Consider the following 16,688-nt stretch of genomic DNA (forward strand, 5'->3'; position numbering starts at 1 on the left):
ACTCCCCTTTTACTCTCCAATTTGTTCACTATATAATCACTAAGCCCCAACCCTAAGACAGGGTCCAGTTTTGAAGGCACCAGCCTGCTGGGAGTCCCCTTTGCACTGCAAAATAATAAAGCTGCCCCTTTTCTTCTAGGCTCCAAGACCTGGTCTCTCAGTTCTTTGCCTAGTCAGGGACAGAAGCCGATCTTTCAGCAAAGGTAGGGGGCGACTTCCCAGGAATAGGTGCTTATCTGAAAATAACCAAATTATTAAAAATAACTCAGAGTTCAGCTCCAGTGCAGGCTTGGCTCAGTGTTCTCTTTAACTAGTGTGATGTGACATTTTTCATGTTTTTCATATTTCTTTTTTAGTTAATTTTCCTGTTTGCTTTTCCCAACCACCTACTTTTAAAGGCCCTCTTCCTCAACATCCATCCAGTGGTGTGTCTTAGCATCGTGTTTCCACGCAGGACTCTTGAACAATCGTTTAAGGTATCTACTCTTTCTTCCATAATCTTTTTCTTGAAATCAACTTATTTTTTTTAAGGCCTAAATGAATTCACTTTTAAAGTAAATTTTACATCATCACCTCAAACAAAATATGAGTTTCCTTTTCCATGAATAGAATAGTAACCATAAAATAAATACAATAAAAATAAAATGTGATTGGATTATAGGTGGATATCTTTGTTTGCCAAAGATTCTTTGAGCAGTTCCCTTCCTTATAATGGGAGATATGCAAGTGTTAGAGGACAATTAAACATATACTTGAAGTAAATAAGATTGTATAATTAGAATGACTGAGAAAAATGTGAAAATGCAAATACCTTCCCTGTCTAAGTGAACCAATGTTCTATAACGCTGTTTGCATGGATCACTTTTTCTTTTGTGCCACGAGCACAGTGGCTCTCACGCCCAAGCGTGCATCAGTGTTTTCTGGAGTCTTGTTAAAACACAGACGACTTATTCCATAAGTCTGGGCTGGGATTGAAACATGCACCTCTCAGAAGTTCCCAAGCCCCGCTGGTGCTGCTGGCCCAGGGCACACACTCCGAAGGCACGCCCTCATTGCATGGCCTCTCACTTTAGGGAGAGCTGGCTGGGGAAGGCTGGCAGGTGCAAACCAGAAACAACTGCAACCCCCAACAGCTGCAAACCTTCTCCCGTCCATCCGTTGTGGACGATCTTCCTCTCAAAGGGCACAAGCCCAGGCCCAGCGCTGGCAGCCGTGAGAGCAGCGCTATAATCTCTGGAACCGCTCACTTCCTCCAGGAGGGAACCTGAATTGCAGTGTGTGGCCAAGAGACAGCTTTCTGCCCTTAGTAAACCTACTCTATCATCCACAAGCAGAGGGGGAAGTAGGTGAGAAGTCAAACTACTTCCTTGGGCAAACCCCTCCATACAACTTCTCCTAGAGCTGAATTTCCAGAAGAGAGGTCATCAGTTGGACTTAAGTCCATAAAACTTCCTATGACGAGAATTTTTTTTTTTTTTGAGAACTGCGTAAACTCAGTGAGGTGCGTGGATAAGCAACTGTGGAGTTTTACAAGCCAAGAATCCAAAAGCCAGTGCCTCCCCTTTTGAAGGCCGAGGTGGTGGGAATGCTGCTCCTGTGATGGAAAGTGCACGTGTCACGGTTTGAAGCACCTCAGAGCCCTTGACGTCTTTGTGTGTGAGAGAGAAAATCTCAAGAGGAGAGCTCACCCACAGTCCTGCCTCCCAACAAGTCAAAGCACATTAATTTGTCCATGTTTGCTTCCGGGGCCCATCTTTACAGAGGCACACTGTTCACGCACTTGGCTGTATAGTAGGAACCCTGCCTTTTTCACATGTCTCAGTAGAATAAGCACCCTCCCCTACTGCTGCTTTCATCTTCACCCTGTGCGACGCTGGCATACGTTTCATCAAGGACAGTCACCGCATTTATTCCTCTGCTCTTGGGAATTAATAGTTGTTTTTAATTTCATAATACACATAATAGTGCAGCAAATGTACTTGTATGTATAATGTTCCCTTGGTTTGAAAATGTTTCCTTAGGCTAGAGTCCTAGAAGTGAATTTCTCGGTCAAAAGGTTTTGTGGCTTTTTTTTATGGCTCTTAATGTCTGTTTCTGAATCACCTTTTGAAGCAGACATAGCATTTGTAAGCGTGTTAAATTATCTGCACCCTCCACCCCAGAACTGAACATTGTCAATGTGAACATTTCTAACAGCTGTAAAATGTTATTTTACTCTTGTTTTTGTAGTAGCATGTCTTTAAAATGAATGAAAATCAAGTATGTTCCCCACATTTCTTTACTAATTCATTTTCTGTTTGTGAATTATTTGATTATGACAACCAACTTTGGGAAAATAAATTATCTAAATGCATGCTGAGTCTGAAGGCCCAGGATAATGTCTTATTTACTTAGCATCCCTGCTCCCCACACCTGCAACAAACTGGATGATACTCGTCCATTCTTTCCTTTATGCCATAAATATTTACTGAGCACCTGCTTGTGCTGGGTGTTCTGGGTGCTAGGGGCAGAGGTGTGAATAAGGCAGGGAAGCTGCAAATAGCATTATTTCATTCTTTTTTATGGCCAAGTAATATTCCATTATATATATATCTCACAACTTTTTTATCCATTCATCTGTTGATGGACACTTGGGTTGTTTTCATGTTTTGGCTATTGTAAATAGTGCTGCTATGTATGTTGGTGTGCACGAGTCTTTTCAAATTAGAGTTTTCCCTGGATATATGCCCAGGAGTAGGATCACTGGATCATATGGTATGTCTGTTTTTAGTTTTTTTTAAGCCACCTGCATACTGTCCTCCATAGTGGCAGTCAGTCTCCTTCTTAATATCAGGTCTCAGGTCAGATATCAGCTCCTGTGAGAATATTCTGCTTACCGTCCCATATAAAGAAGCACCTTCTACCTCACGAATCTCTGTGCCATTGTGTTTTATTTTCTTCACAGCATTTATCACTCTCTGAAATTTTATTTGTTTGCAACCCATCCCTCAACCCCTATAAGCCCCAGAAGAGTAGAAACTTCCATTATCTTGTCCACTGCTTCATGTTCAGAGGCTGAGAGATGTACAGAGGTGCCTCAAGTATCCGATATCAATTGAACAGCTGCCTGAATGTTATTCCTGTAGAGTATCCATTCGGTGAAAGTTCATTTCAGTAGATGTGAATGCCAGGATTGGACATGGTTCTGTCAAAATGACACCAATTAAACACCTGAGTTGGGGAGATGGCTTTCTCATAAGCCATTTGTCTGAGAATGATTTACTGCATTAGACAGGAAAATAAATGATCAACTTCATTATTATCAAAATATGATATTGATAATTAGTATTAGTGAATCTGGAAAGACTACAGCATGGAAAATACTTACCAAGGGACTAGAATTAGCGAAAAGCAGTGAAGGGCAGTTAAAATTTCTTGCAACACTTGATTCTGTAGACAGAAAAAAATTTGGTGAGTCTAGTTACTTAATCTTGATAGCGATTTTTAGGTATCTAATGAGTCTTCCAAAGCCTTAGAACCTTATGGTAGTACCACCATGTTACAGAACGAGAGTAGCTGAAGAGGGGTCCTTGACAGATCAAATTCCAGTCCTAAATCGCTTTGACACAGCTCCCTTCTGTTTACCCTATGTTTGAGTAGTCAGATATAATTTTAGATTGATGGGCATGTCCTGTCCTTCTCCGTAGTCAATAGGCCATTGATAAAGTCCCCGCTGACGAACAGTTCTGTGGGACCAGGTAATTATGGGTAAATTTAGCTCTTTTTAGCTGATTCTGTGACAAAGTCACCTACATAGAATGTTTCTACAGGAAAATGGAGTCTGTGTCCTCAACTTACAGATAAATATCTAGGATATAGCCGGTGAGGTGCTAGTTAATATCGCCCCTTTTCTTTGCCCAGGTTTTGAATGATGTGAGAAATAGGACAAAGAATATGGTAGACGGAGAGGAAATATCACTTTCAACAGGAGTTTACTTTGGAGAATGTGATTTAGGGCTTCCTAGTCCTGCATCCTTACCCTCCCAGCTACAACTGGCCTGAATACCCAGGTTCGCCCCCCAGAAGGGAAAAGGCACATCAGAGGTGAGTTTTCCCAGTTTATTCTTCTGAAACAACTCACTACATCTCACGTAGGGCCAGTGAATAAAGGCACGCGGAGAGGCCAGGAGCATGATGCTCACCGAGCTGCCTCCATCTAGAAGGAGACGTGGGCAGCTGGGAGAGCACGTCCCTGCTGAGAGGCTCTGCGTATATCATCTCTCTGAGCCTGGGAAGTGGTGGACTGGGATGAAGGAGACCTAAGAAGGATGGCTGTGGAGTCACACTCTCAGGACTGACTGCCTGACCTTGTTGCCCATGTTTCCCGGGGAAGGCCAGGGAAGCGTCAGGAAGGCAGGTGCTAGCAGACCTGCGTCCCTCCCTGGTCACTCTTCCTGTGTCCTCAGCAGAGAAGTGGGACAAGCCATGGTAGCATTGACCCTGCTACAATAGGATGGCATTAGCAGACACTGGCAGTAGAGCTCTGTGGATATTAGTATCTTGCTGTCTTGAAGCCAGAAGAGGATAGAGTGGTGGGCTCCTTCTGGTTCAGGAGACAGGATTTGAGTCCCTGCAGTTGAGACTCTGCAGCCAATTATATGACCTCTGGCCATTTTCTCCATTTTCCTAAATTCCTGGTTAGGCTTTTATAAAGTGGATGTAGTAGGTAGAAGTGTGATGGAAAAATCCAGAAAGGCAGAACATATTGCAACACATACATAAAGAGCCCTGACAACTCAAAAATAAGAAGACAAAGAATTCTGCTTGAAATGGGCAAATGATTGAAACCAATATTTTTGAAAGAAGAGATATGAGTGGCCAATAAGCACATGAAAAGATGCTCAACATCATTTCCCATCTGGAAATACACATTAAAACCAAAGTGAGATGCCACTACATACCCTTTAGAATGGTTTGTATTATACAGACTGATAGTAGCCGAGTGTTGACAGGGATGTGTAGCAACAGGAACTCATGTACCACTGATGGGAATGAAAAATGGTCCAACTTTGGAAGACACTTTGAGAGTCTGTTGAAAGTGAAATGTATAATGTACCATATGATGCAGCCATTCCACAAACAAGTATTTACCCAAGAGAAATGAATGCATATATCCACACAAAGACTTGTACAGGAATATTCATGGCACTTTTATTTGTGAAAGTCAAAACCTAGAAATGAATCCAAATATTTATCAACAGATCCAACAAACAAACCATGGTATGTCTGGCACAATCTATACAATGGAAAACTGTTCAGAAATAAGAAAAAAACAAACTATTAATATGCACAACAACATGAATGACTCTCAAAATAATGATGCTAAGTCTAAGAAGCCTGACCAAAAAATAACCCCCCCCAGCCCCCATCTGGATGACTCCGTTTATATAAAATTCTGGGAAGTGCAAGCGAATCTATAGTGACAGAAAGCAGATCAGTGGTCACCTCCGACTGGAGGTGTGGGAAGGATGAACACCAGAGCACTTCTGGGAATTATGAGAATGTTTGATCTCTTGATTATGGTGGTGGTTTCTTGGGTATGAGCACACATTGAAGCTTTAAATATGTGCAGTGTACATAAATTATACCTCCATGAACTTGTAAAAGAAAGGAAGGAAGGAAGGGAGCGGGAAAGAGGAAGAAGTGGTGCACAGCAATGTGGATGGATTTCACAGTCAGCGTGCTGAGGGAGCGCAGCTGGACATGAAATAGCGCATGCTGTGCGGCTCCATTATACACAATTCTGGAAAAAGCAAACTGACCTCCAGTGGCAGAACGCAGATCAGTGGTTGCCTGTGGTTGGACAAGGAGGAAAGAATGGACTGCAAATAGGCAAGAGGAAACTTTTGGATGTGATGGAAATGTTCTGTATCTTGACTGTAATGGTGATTTCACATGTGTATACATCCATCATAACTCAAATGAATTTTCTATGAATTCATTTATTAAAGTAAATTACATCTACCTTGATAAAGTGAGTTTAAAAAGAAAAGAGAAAAGGACTTTAAGGCTTTGTTTAATTCCTGGTGCCAGGAATCGTTCAGGCTGAGAATAAGAGCACGACACGTGGGCCTGAGAGGTGTCTTTGCTTGGGACAAAGATTTAAGTGGCTCCTCAGCTGTATACAAGCAAACCCCACAGCAAATCCAACAACTTATTCCTGAATGGAGACTTTTGGGACAATGGGGAACTCCTCTGCTATGTAATAGCATAAAATTTTTCATTTTTGCTAAGGTCAGAGTTAAAGCTCTGGCTAACACTCACAAGGTGTTATTGGCTGCATTCCTTTGCCTAGTGCTAAGGGCAGAGGGTTGGGGACCTGGGTTTTAAAGAAGGGGGACTGGATAGAGTAGACCCTCCTCCAGGTGATAAAGCTACTTCCTGAAAAGTGGTGAGAGGCCAGGGGCTGGGGATTGAGAGGTGAGCAGAGGACCTGGGAGGGGGACATTCCAGTGAATGACCAGAAGTGAAGAGATCAGTTATCTGTTTTAAGTCTTTCCTTGTCTGCACTGTATTTTCCCTTCCTTGACCTGTCACCCACGAGCTTTCAGGCCAGTTAGGGTAAATGCTACAATTTCATATTAACTGCTTTTGAGGGCATTAATGGGGACCGAGTCCAGGTACAGAGATATGCGGAGAACCGTGGACGCTTGGAAGCATGATGACAGAGTTGCTGGAAGTGACCATCAGAGAGGCCCAGTGGTGTCCACAGCAAGAGGTGACAAAAGCTAAGCAACAAGCAGTTGGGGAAACACTAAGCACCCCTCAGGGGTTCTCAGATCTACAGCTGGAGGAAACTGGATTCCCCGCACTCAAATGGAGTAAGTGAAACTACATAACTGGGTGTTTAAAGGAATGGTCACCTCCTAAAAGATGGTAGTTTGGGGACTTTGGAATATAAGGATATTAACTAACACCCCTGTTTGCCCCCCAATCTTTAAGGATGTTTGGACTGTCCTGAGTATCCTGGACTATGAAACAGAAAAATAATCTGTAAGGCCCAGTTCACCTCCTTGATCTCAAAAGCTCAGAGAGACCTACGCTGTGTGACCAAACCCTAACTAGTAATTGCCTTTATCTGGATTGACGTCAGTTAATGATTGGACTTTGAACCTGAGAGAGAGTTAAAAGGAAAGACAGTGGGAGGGAAGTCATTTTCTCCCCGGATTACCCAGCAAGAACATAGAGAATGAAAGCCTTCAGTCACCTCACTCTGCCTGCCCTCCTTTTTCTAATCTCAGGTAAGGAACATTTAAACTTTTTGATTCTTTCAATCCTGTTTGTTGTCTTTGAGGGAGAATCCGTGGGCTTGTGCTGCCACAGCCCCACCAGGCGGGCTGTATTGTGGATGGAGTTTCCCCTCCAACTGGGCTCGAAGACACAAGGCGTTTCAGTCTGTGATGAAGGCAGATTGAGCCGCAGAGAAAGAGGGCTCTGGACTGAGACTGGGGGCTCAGCAAGCGGGCAGTTTGTCCTTGAGAGTCCTGGGGCAGACAAGAACAACTTTGTAGTTCATGGCCCAGTGCCCTACAGCCCCCTTCTCTTTAACTCCCACATGTCATCTGAGTCCTACTGCAGAGCAGGGACCTGGTTTAATCCCTGATTCTGGCATCCAGAGCTTATTGCCCCTTACGCACGGGAATCGAAATTTACCTCTGGCCAATTCCTTAATCCCTCTGAGTGTTGGTGGCATTTCTGTCAAATGTGGACGCTCACATCTATTCCATAGGCCCTGTTGGGTGCAGGGTCAGCCCCTGACAAAGGAGAGTAGTAGCCAGAGCAGGGGGTAGCAGCAGCCCCAATGGCCAGCTGGGGAACTACTTTCTTGCTCCTGAAAAGCAGGTGCCTATGAAGGACTGCTTCAGGCAGGCCCTGTTCCAGGAGAGGAGCCAGATTCTGCACCAAAGCTTCCAGACCCAAGGGGGAGTCAGGTAGCATCTTCAGCAATTTTCTATGTCTGAAGTTTTAGGAATAGCTTCCTCACTAAAACCTTTTCTTTTAATAAGTTTTTTTAACCTACCATCACTGTCAGAGTTCTTAGAGACAATGCAGTGTTCTAGAAAAGTGATGACTGGATCACTCAGCGTTTACTGCCCTCTGTGTCCAGGGGTTCCTAAGACTTGAAAAAAGGCAACTTTGATGATCCCCTAACCATTAGGGCAAATATCGTCTCTATTCATCTTACTCTTTAAAGGGTTTTTGTGTCTAGAATTATGAATGAGTAAACATCACTAGAAAAAATTTGAAGCAAGTATAATACGCAGTTAATTATATAGTTTTATTTCCTCATTCTTTAAACACTTCCCCTTTCCTACCACCCTTCAGCTAAAATGCCCTGTATTGGAAAATTGGGGCAAATGACTTAAGCTGTAAAAAGATCAAGGAGGCCACTTCCAGTTCATAACAGCGCCACCGGGTGGCATTTCCAGTTTTCAGAGAGAGCTGCTCTGAGGAGTATTAAACTCACACTGATAGTTCTGCAACTGCAGGCATAAATGATGGATTCCATATTAATTATATGTCACATTACCATAATAGAATTAATATAAAACTGAATAAGATACATATTAATTTTTTCAGTTTTGTCTGTTTAATTTTTTTGTTGTTTATTGAATTTTTTGTAATATATTTTCATTGAAGTACAGCCAGTTTACAATATCGTGTCAGTTTCTGGCATACAGCATAATTCTTCAGTCACATAGGAACATACATAGTTTTGTTCTCATATTCTTTTTCACCATAGGTTACAAGATATCGAATATGGTTCCCTGTGCTATACAGTATAAACTTGTTGTTTATCTATTTTATCTATATTAGTGACGGCAAATCTCAAACTCCCAATTTACACCTTCCCACCCTCTTCCTGCTCCAGCAACCATAAGTTTGTTTTCTATGTCTGTGAGTCTGTTTCTGTTTTGTAAATAAGTTTGTTTCTTTTTTTTTTTAGATTCCACATATAAGTGACATCATATGGTATTTTTCTTTCTCTTTCTTACTTATTTCACTTAAAAGGAGATTCTCCAGTTTCATCCATATTGCTGCAAATAGCATTATTTCATTCTTTTTTACGGCCAAGTAGTATTCCATTGTATAAATATACCACAGCTTCTTTATCCAGCCATCTGTTGATGGACATTTGGGTTGTTTCCATGTCTTAGCTATTGTAAATAGTGCTGCTGTGAACATTGGGGTGCATGTGTCTTTTTGAATTAGAGTTTTCTCTGGATATATGCCCAGGAGCAGGATTGCTGGATCATGTGGTAAGTCTATTTTTAGTTTTTAAGGAATTTCCATACTGCCCCCCATAGTGGCTAAACCAATTAACATTCCCACCAACAGTGTAGGAGGGTTCCCTTTTCTCCACACCCTCTCCAGCATTTATCATTTGTAGACTTCTTGATGGCCATTCTGACCTGTGTGAAGTGATATCACACTGTAATTTTGATTTGTATTTCTCTAACAATTGGTGATGTTGAACATCTTTTCATGTGTTTGTTGGCCATCTGGATGTCTTCTTGGAGAGATGTCCGTTAGGTCTTCTGCCTATTTTTTTTTAGTTGGGTTGCTTGTTTTTTTGATACTAAGCTGTATGAGCTGTTTGTGTATTTTGGAAATTAGTCCCTTCTTGGTCACATCATTTACAAATATTTCCTCCCATTCTGTAGGTTATCTTTTCATTTTGTTGATGGTATCCTTGGCTGTGCAAAAGCTTTTAAGTTTAATTACATCACATATGTTTATTTTTGCTTTTATTTCCATTACTCTAGGAGCTGGTTCAAAAAATATATTGCTGTAATTTATGTCCAAGAGTGTTCTGCCTATGTTTTCCTCTAGGAGTTTTGTAGTATCTGGTCTTATATTTAGGTCTTTAATCCATTCTGAGTTTATTTTTGTATATGGCATTAGAGATCTAATTTCAGTCTTTTACAGGTAGTTGTCCAGTTTTCCCAGCACCACTTGTTGAAGAGACTATCTTTTCTCCATTGTGTATTCTTGTCTCCCTTGTTGTAGATTAATTGACCATAAGTGCGTGGGTTTATTTCTGGACTATCTATCGTGTTCAATTGATCTATGTGTCTGTTTTTGTGCCAGTACCATACTGCTTTGATTACTGTAGCTTTGTAGTATAGTCTGAAGTCAGGGAGTGTGATTCCCTCAGCTCCATTATTCCTTTTCAAGATTGTTTTGGCTATTTGGGGTCTTTTGTGTTTCCATACAAATTTTAACATTTTTTTGTCCCAGCTCTGTGAAAAATATCATTGGTAATTTGATAGGGATTGCATTGAATCTGTATATTGCCTTGGGTAGTATGGCCATTTTAACAATGTTGATTCTTCCAATCCAAGAATATGGAATTTCTTTCCATTTGTTTATGTCATCTTCAGTTTCTTTCATCAGTGTCATATTTTTCTGAGTCCAGGTCTTTTACCTCCCTGAGTAGGTTTATTCCTAGGTATTTTATTCTTTTTGGTATGATGGCAAATGATAGTGTTTCCTTGATTTCTTTTTCTGCTATTTTGTTGTTATAGAATGCAACTTATTTCTGTATATTAATTTTGTATCCTGCAACTTTACCAAATTCATTGAGGAGTTCTAGTACTTTTCTGGTCATTTCTTTAGAGTTTTCTATGTATTGTATCATGATATCTGCAAACAGTGACAGTTTTACATCTTCATTTCCAATTTGGATTCCTTTTATTTCTTTTTCTTCTCTGATTGTAAGTGCTAGGACTTCCAAAACTATGTTGAATCAAAGTGGTGAGAGGAGGCATCCTTGTCTTGTTCCTGATCCTAGAGAAAATGCTTTCAGCTTTTCCCATTAAGTATGATGTTAGCTGTGGGCTTGTCATATATGGCCTTTATTATGTTGAGGTATGCTTCATCTATGCCCACTTTCTGGAAAGTTTTCATTATAAATGGATGTGGAATTTTATTAAACACTTTTTCTGCATCTATTGAGATGATCATATGGTTTTGATTCTTGAATTTGTTAATGTGGTGTATCATACTGATTGATGGATATTGAAAAATCCTTGCATCCTTGGAATAAATTCATGGATATTGAAAAATCCTTGCATCCTTGGAATAAATCCCACTTGTTCATGGTGTATGATCCTTTCAATGCATCATTGGAGTCGATTTGCTAGTATTTTGTTCAGGGTTTTTGCATCTATATTCATAAATGATATTGGCCTATAATTTTCTTTTTGTGTGATATCTTTGGTTTTGGTATCAGGGTGATGATGGCCTTATAGAATGAGTTTGGAAGTGTTCCTTCCTCTGCAGTTTTCTGGAATAGTTTCAGAGGGATAGGTTTTTAACTCTTCTCTAAATGTTTGGTAGAATTCACCTGTGAAGCCATCTGCTCCCAAACTTCTGTTTGTTGGGACTTTTTTAAATTGCTGATTCAATTTCAGAACTGATAATTGGTCTAGTCATATTTCTCATTTCTTCTTGGTTCAGTCTTAGCAAATTGTACCTTTCTAGGAAATTATCCATTTCTTCTAGGTTGTCCTTTTTTGTTGGCATATAGTTGCTCATAGTAGCCTCTTTTCATCCCTTATATTTCTGTGGTGTCAATTGTAACTTCTCCTTTTTCATTTCTGATTTTGTTAATTTGGGCCCTTTCCCTTTTTTTCTTGATGAGTTTGACCAAAGGTTTATCAAATTCATTTATTTTTTCAAAGAACCATGTTTTAGTTTTATTGATCTTTTCTATTGTTTTTTAAGTCTCTATTTCATTTATTTCTGCTGTAATCTTTTTTTCCTTCTACTAACTTTGAATTTTTTTTGTTCTTCTTTCTCTACCTGCTTTATGTGTAAGGTTAGGTTGTTTACTTGAGATTTTTCTTGTTTCCTGAGGTAAGCGTTTATCGCTATAAACTTCCTTCTTAGAACTACTTTTGCTGCATCCCAGAGGTTTTGGATCATTGTGTTTTCATTTTCATTTGTCTCAAGGTGTTTTTTGTTTTCTCCTTTAATTTCTTCAGTGATCCATTGGTTGTTTAGTAGCATATTGTTTAGCCTCCACATGTTTGCAGTTTTTGTAGTTTTTTTCTTTTAGTTGATTTCTAACCTCATATCATTGTGGTCAGAAAATATGCTTGGTACAATTTCAATTTTCTTAAATTTACTGAGGCTTGCTTTGTGGGCCAGCATGTGGTCAGTTCTGGAGAACGTTTCATGTGTGCTTGAGAAGAATGTATATCCTGTCGTTTTTGGGTGGAATCCTCTACAGATAACAATTAAGTCCCTCTAGTCTAATGTGTCACTTAAGGCCCATATTTCCTTATTAATTTTCTATCTGGATGATCTGTCCACTGATGTAAGTGAGATGGTAAGGTCCCCCACTATTGTTTTATTGCCAATTTCTCCTTTTATATCTGTTAATAGTCGCCTTAGATAGTGAGGTGCTCCTATGTTGGGTGCATATGTATTTACAATTGTTTTATCTTTTTCTTGGATTGATCCCTTGAGCATTATGTAGTACCCTTCTTTGTCTCTTGTAACAGTCTTTATTTTAAAATCTATTTTGTCTGATAGATGTATTGCTACTTGAGCTTTCTTTTGGTTTCCATTTGCATGGAATCTCTTTTTCCACCGCCTTTCAGCCTGCATGTGTCCTAGCTCTTAAGTGGGTCTCTTGTAGACAGCATATATATGGGTCTTGTTTTGTATCCACTCAGCCAGTCTATGTATTTTGGTTGGTGTGTTTAATCCGTTTACATTTAAGGTAGTTACTGATACGTATGTTCTTATTGCCATTTTGTTAATTGTTTTGGGTTTGTTTTTGTAGGTCCTTTTTCTTAGTTTCTTTCTCTCTTTCTTCTTTTTCTTCTTTTTCCTTGTGGGTTGATAACTAGAGAAATTCCTTTAACATTTGTTGTAAAGCTGGTTTGGTGGTGCTGAATTCTTTTAGCTTTTGTTTATCTGAGAAGGTTTTGATTTCTCTATAAAATCTGAATGAGAGCCCTGCTAGATAGAGTGTTCTTGGTTGTAACTTTTCCCCTTTCATCACTTTAAATATATTGTGCGACTCCCTTCTGGCCTGTAGCATTTCTGCTGAAAAATCAGCTGATAACCTTATAGGAGTTCCCTTGTATGTTATTTGTTGCTTTTCTCTTGCTGATTTTAATTTTGTCAGTTTGATTGCTATGTGCCTTGGTGTGCTCCTCTTTGGATTAATTCTGTGTGGAACTCTCTGTGCTTCCTGGACTTGGGTAACAGTTTCCTTTCCCAAGTCAGGGAAGTTTGGGCCTATTATCTCTTGGAATATATACTCAGATTCTTTATCTCTCTCTCATCTTTTTGGGACCCCCATAATGTGAATATTGGTGCTCTTCATGTTGTCCAAGACTTCTCTTAAACTATCATTTCTTTTCATTCTTTTTTCTTTTTTCTGTTCTACAGTAGTGAATTCCACTAATCTGTCTTCTAGCTCACTGATTTGTTCTTCTGTCTCATTTAGTCTATTCTTGGTTCCTTCTAGTGTGTTACTCATTTCAGTGATTTTATTCTTCCACTCTCTTTGGGCATTCTTTATATTCTCTCACTCTTTGCTAAAAACTTCCCCCTGTGCATCTATACTCCTTCTAAGTTCTCTGAACATCTTCACCATCATTACTCTAAACTCTTTCTTGGATAGATTGTCTATCTCATCATCACTAATATCTTCTTCTGGAATTTTATCTTGTGTTTTAGCCTCAAAGATATTTCTCTGCTGCCTCATGCTGTCTTTCTATTTGTATTTTTTGGTAGTTTAGTTATATTTTTTGACCTTGGAGAATTGGCTTTCTGTGGGAAACGTCCTATGCATCCCAGCAGTACACTCTTCTCTTGTCACCCAAGGGCCAGGGTCCAGCCCGTCCCAGGGTAGAATCTGGCCTGTGTTTGTGGATTCCTTCCACAGGCTTTGGGATTGTTGTTTTCTTATTTCTGATATCTGCCCCCTGGTGGATGAGGCTGGACTAGAGCCTTATGCAGGTTTCCTGGCAGGAGGAGTTAGTGCCTGTCCAATGCTGGGTGAGGCTTGGTCCTGGTCCTCTGTGGGTAAGGCCATCTCTAGGGTCGTGTCTAGAGGGGGGTTCAAGGCTCAGGAAGTCTGCTGATGGGTTGGGCTGTGTTCCCACCCAGTATGCTGTTTGGCCTGAGGCTTCCCAGCACTTAAGCCTTTAGGCTGTTTGCTGGGGCTAGGTCTTGGTGCTAATGTCCCAAGCAAGTTGTCAGCCTCTGGGAAAGCTCACGTAGATGAGCACTCCCAGAATGTCTGCCACCAGATTTTATGTCCCCAGGGTGAGCCACAGCCATCCCCTATGTCCCCAGGAGACCCTCCAAACCAGTAGGCAGGTCTGGCCCAGGATTGTATGAAATCACTGCCTGTGCCCTTGGACCTGGTGCATCGAGATTCTGTGTACACTTTCCAAGAGAATGAAGTCTCTGTTTCCCCCAGTCCTGTGGGGCTCCTGGAGCCAAGTCCTGCTAGTCTTCAAAACCAGATGTCCTGAGGTCTCCTCCTCCCAATGCCAGGACCCCAGGCTGGGGGGCCTGACATGGGGCTCAGAACTCTCATTCCTGTGGGAGGGCCCCTGCACTTAATTGTTCTTCAGCTTGTAGGTCGCTTACCCCAGTAGGGCTTTGGCCCAATTATATTGTGATCACACCCTTCATGCCATTCCACTGTGGTTCCATCTTTATGTTTCCAGTCGAAATATCTTTTTTGCTAGGTCCCAGTTTTTTTGTTTTGTTTTATTTTGTTTTGTTGGTTTATTTTTTGATGTTTGTTTAGCAGACAGTTGTGGTTTTGTTGTAGTCAGGAGGAGAGATGAGCTCCGGGTCCTGCTACTCCACCATCTTGACCTCTAACCTCCATATATTTTTTTATTTTTAATGTAGTACACTATACTTATTTTTCAGAAAAGAATAAATTAGGTACTAATTCGTTTTAAATAATAGCATTTGCTATTATATATTCAATGTTTTGTCTTCTAAAACTTGATATCTTTGTTCCTCCAGCGAATAGACCTCCCACCATAATTGCTTACAAGCCTCACCACATCAATCCCTCCTTCTTCCATAGGGGCTGCGGGCACCACGGCCTCGAGCCCTCCTCCTCCCACCACGGGGACTACGGGCACCACGGCCTCGAGCCCTCCTCCTCCCTCCACGGGGACTACGGGCACCACGGCATCGAGCCCTCCTCCTCCCTCCACGGGGACTACGGGCACCACGGCATCGAGCCCTCCTCCTCCCTCCACGGGGACTACGGGCACCACGGCCTCGAGCCCTCCTCCTCCCTCCACGGGGACTACGGGCACCACGGCATCGAGCCCTCCTCCTCCCTCCACGGGGACTACGGGCACCACGGCCTCGAGCCCTCCTCCTCCCTCCACGGGGGCTGCGGGCACCACAGTCACGAAAGGTAATTTCATAGGGACTGTTCCTTCAGTGACTTGGGGCAGCAGCACTTCATCAGAGACCAACAACACAAACCCTGGTCCCACAGGTTAAGAGAAATTCCAGCAAAGACTCCTCAGTGAGGAGTAACAGCACTGTGATGGATGGTAGGTAAGTGTGTTCTCCTGTAGTAGGGAAGTGCTTGTGAAGTGACTCAAGGTTTCCTTGGATACGAAACTCTAGAATTAAAAAGTCTGCAGTCACAAAGACTAACAGTGATGGCAGAGATGCTACAAGGTTGCCTGTAGTTCTATTCTGTTTTCCTTTCCTCCAGCAATTTGCCAGATGGGGAATATTTTTATGAACCTGGACTTCAGAAAAGCTGCTTTTCCAGCTTCTGTCTTCCTAGGAGATTTCTGGAAATAGTTTCAGCTTCTCTGAGAAGGTCAGGTCCAAATAAGCACTGACTCTCCAGCCCCACTGGTCTAGATCCCTGGTCTACTGAAGGAAGGAGTCAGTTCTACCCCGATTCCTTACCAAATGTTATTGAGAAATATGACATTGCAAAAGTAGCTGATCACCATTTGGAATTTGAGGGATAAAAAACCAAAAATTTGTAGTGCTTAAACAGTCCTAGACATGAGCAGAGACATGGTCCAGAGGATGGGTGTTTGGGGGTACTAAGAGAGGACAATTGACCTCAAGCCAAAATTACTGAAACAGAAACCACTTGCTTCATTTCCCAAAACTTGGTCTAGAGCAGGGGTCAGCAAGTTTTATCAGTGAAGGCAAACTAGTAAATATTTTAGGTTTTGTGGGCCACAATGAGGTCTCTGTTACAGCCACTAAGCTACCATTTTAATATCAAAGAAGCTGTAGACAATATATAAATGAATGTGCCTGACTGTGTACCAATAAAACTTTAGAAGAAAAACAGAAGACTGGCCACTATTGGCTCCTGAGTGAGAGTTTGCCAGCCCCTGGTCTAAAAGAATCCTCAAACCTTTGCATAAAGGGTCTAGATAAACTGTTATTCTCAGAAAGGGAAACTGAGGCCCAGTGAGGGCAACAAGTTGTCCAAAGTCAAAAAACAATTGATGTCTCCCTACGCTTACTTCTTTGGCTTCCCTAATGTTCTTGGATAGATCTGAGATATGGATGATTAAGCAAATGGAGGCAGAGCCTGTGTCACAACCGGATTCCCAGTCTTCTTTCATGACAGGAGGAGCCACTCTGAAGGCAGCTACACAAATCAG

This window comes from Vicugna pacos, chromosome 1, assembly GCF_048564905.1.
Source record: "Vicugna pacos chromosome 1, VicPac4, whole genome shotgun sequence".
NCBI lineage: Eukaryota > Metazoa > Chordata > Mammalia > Artiodactyla > Camelidae > Vicugna > Vicugna pacos.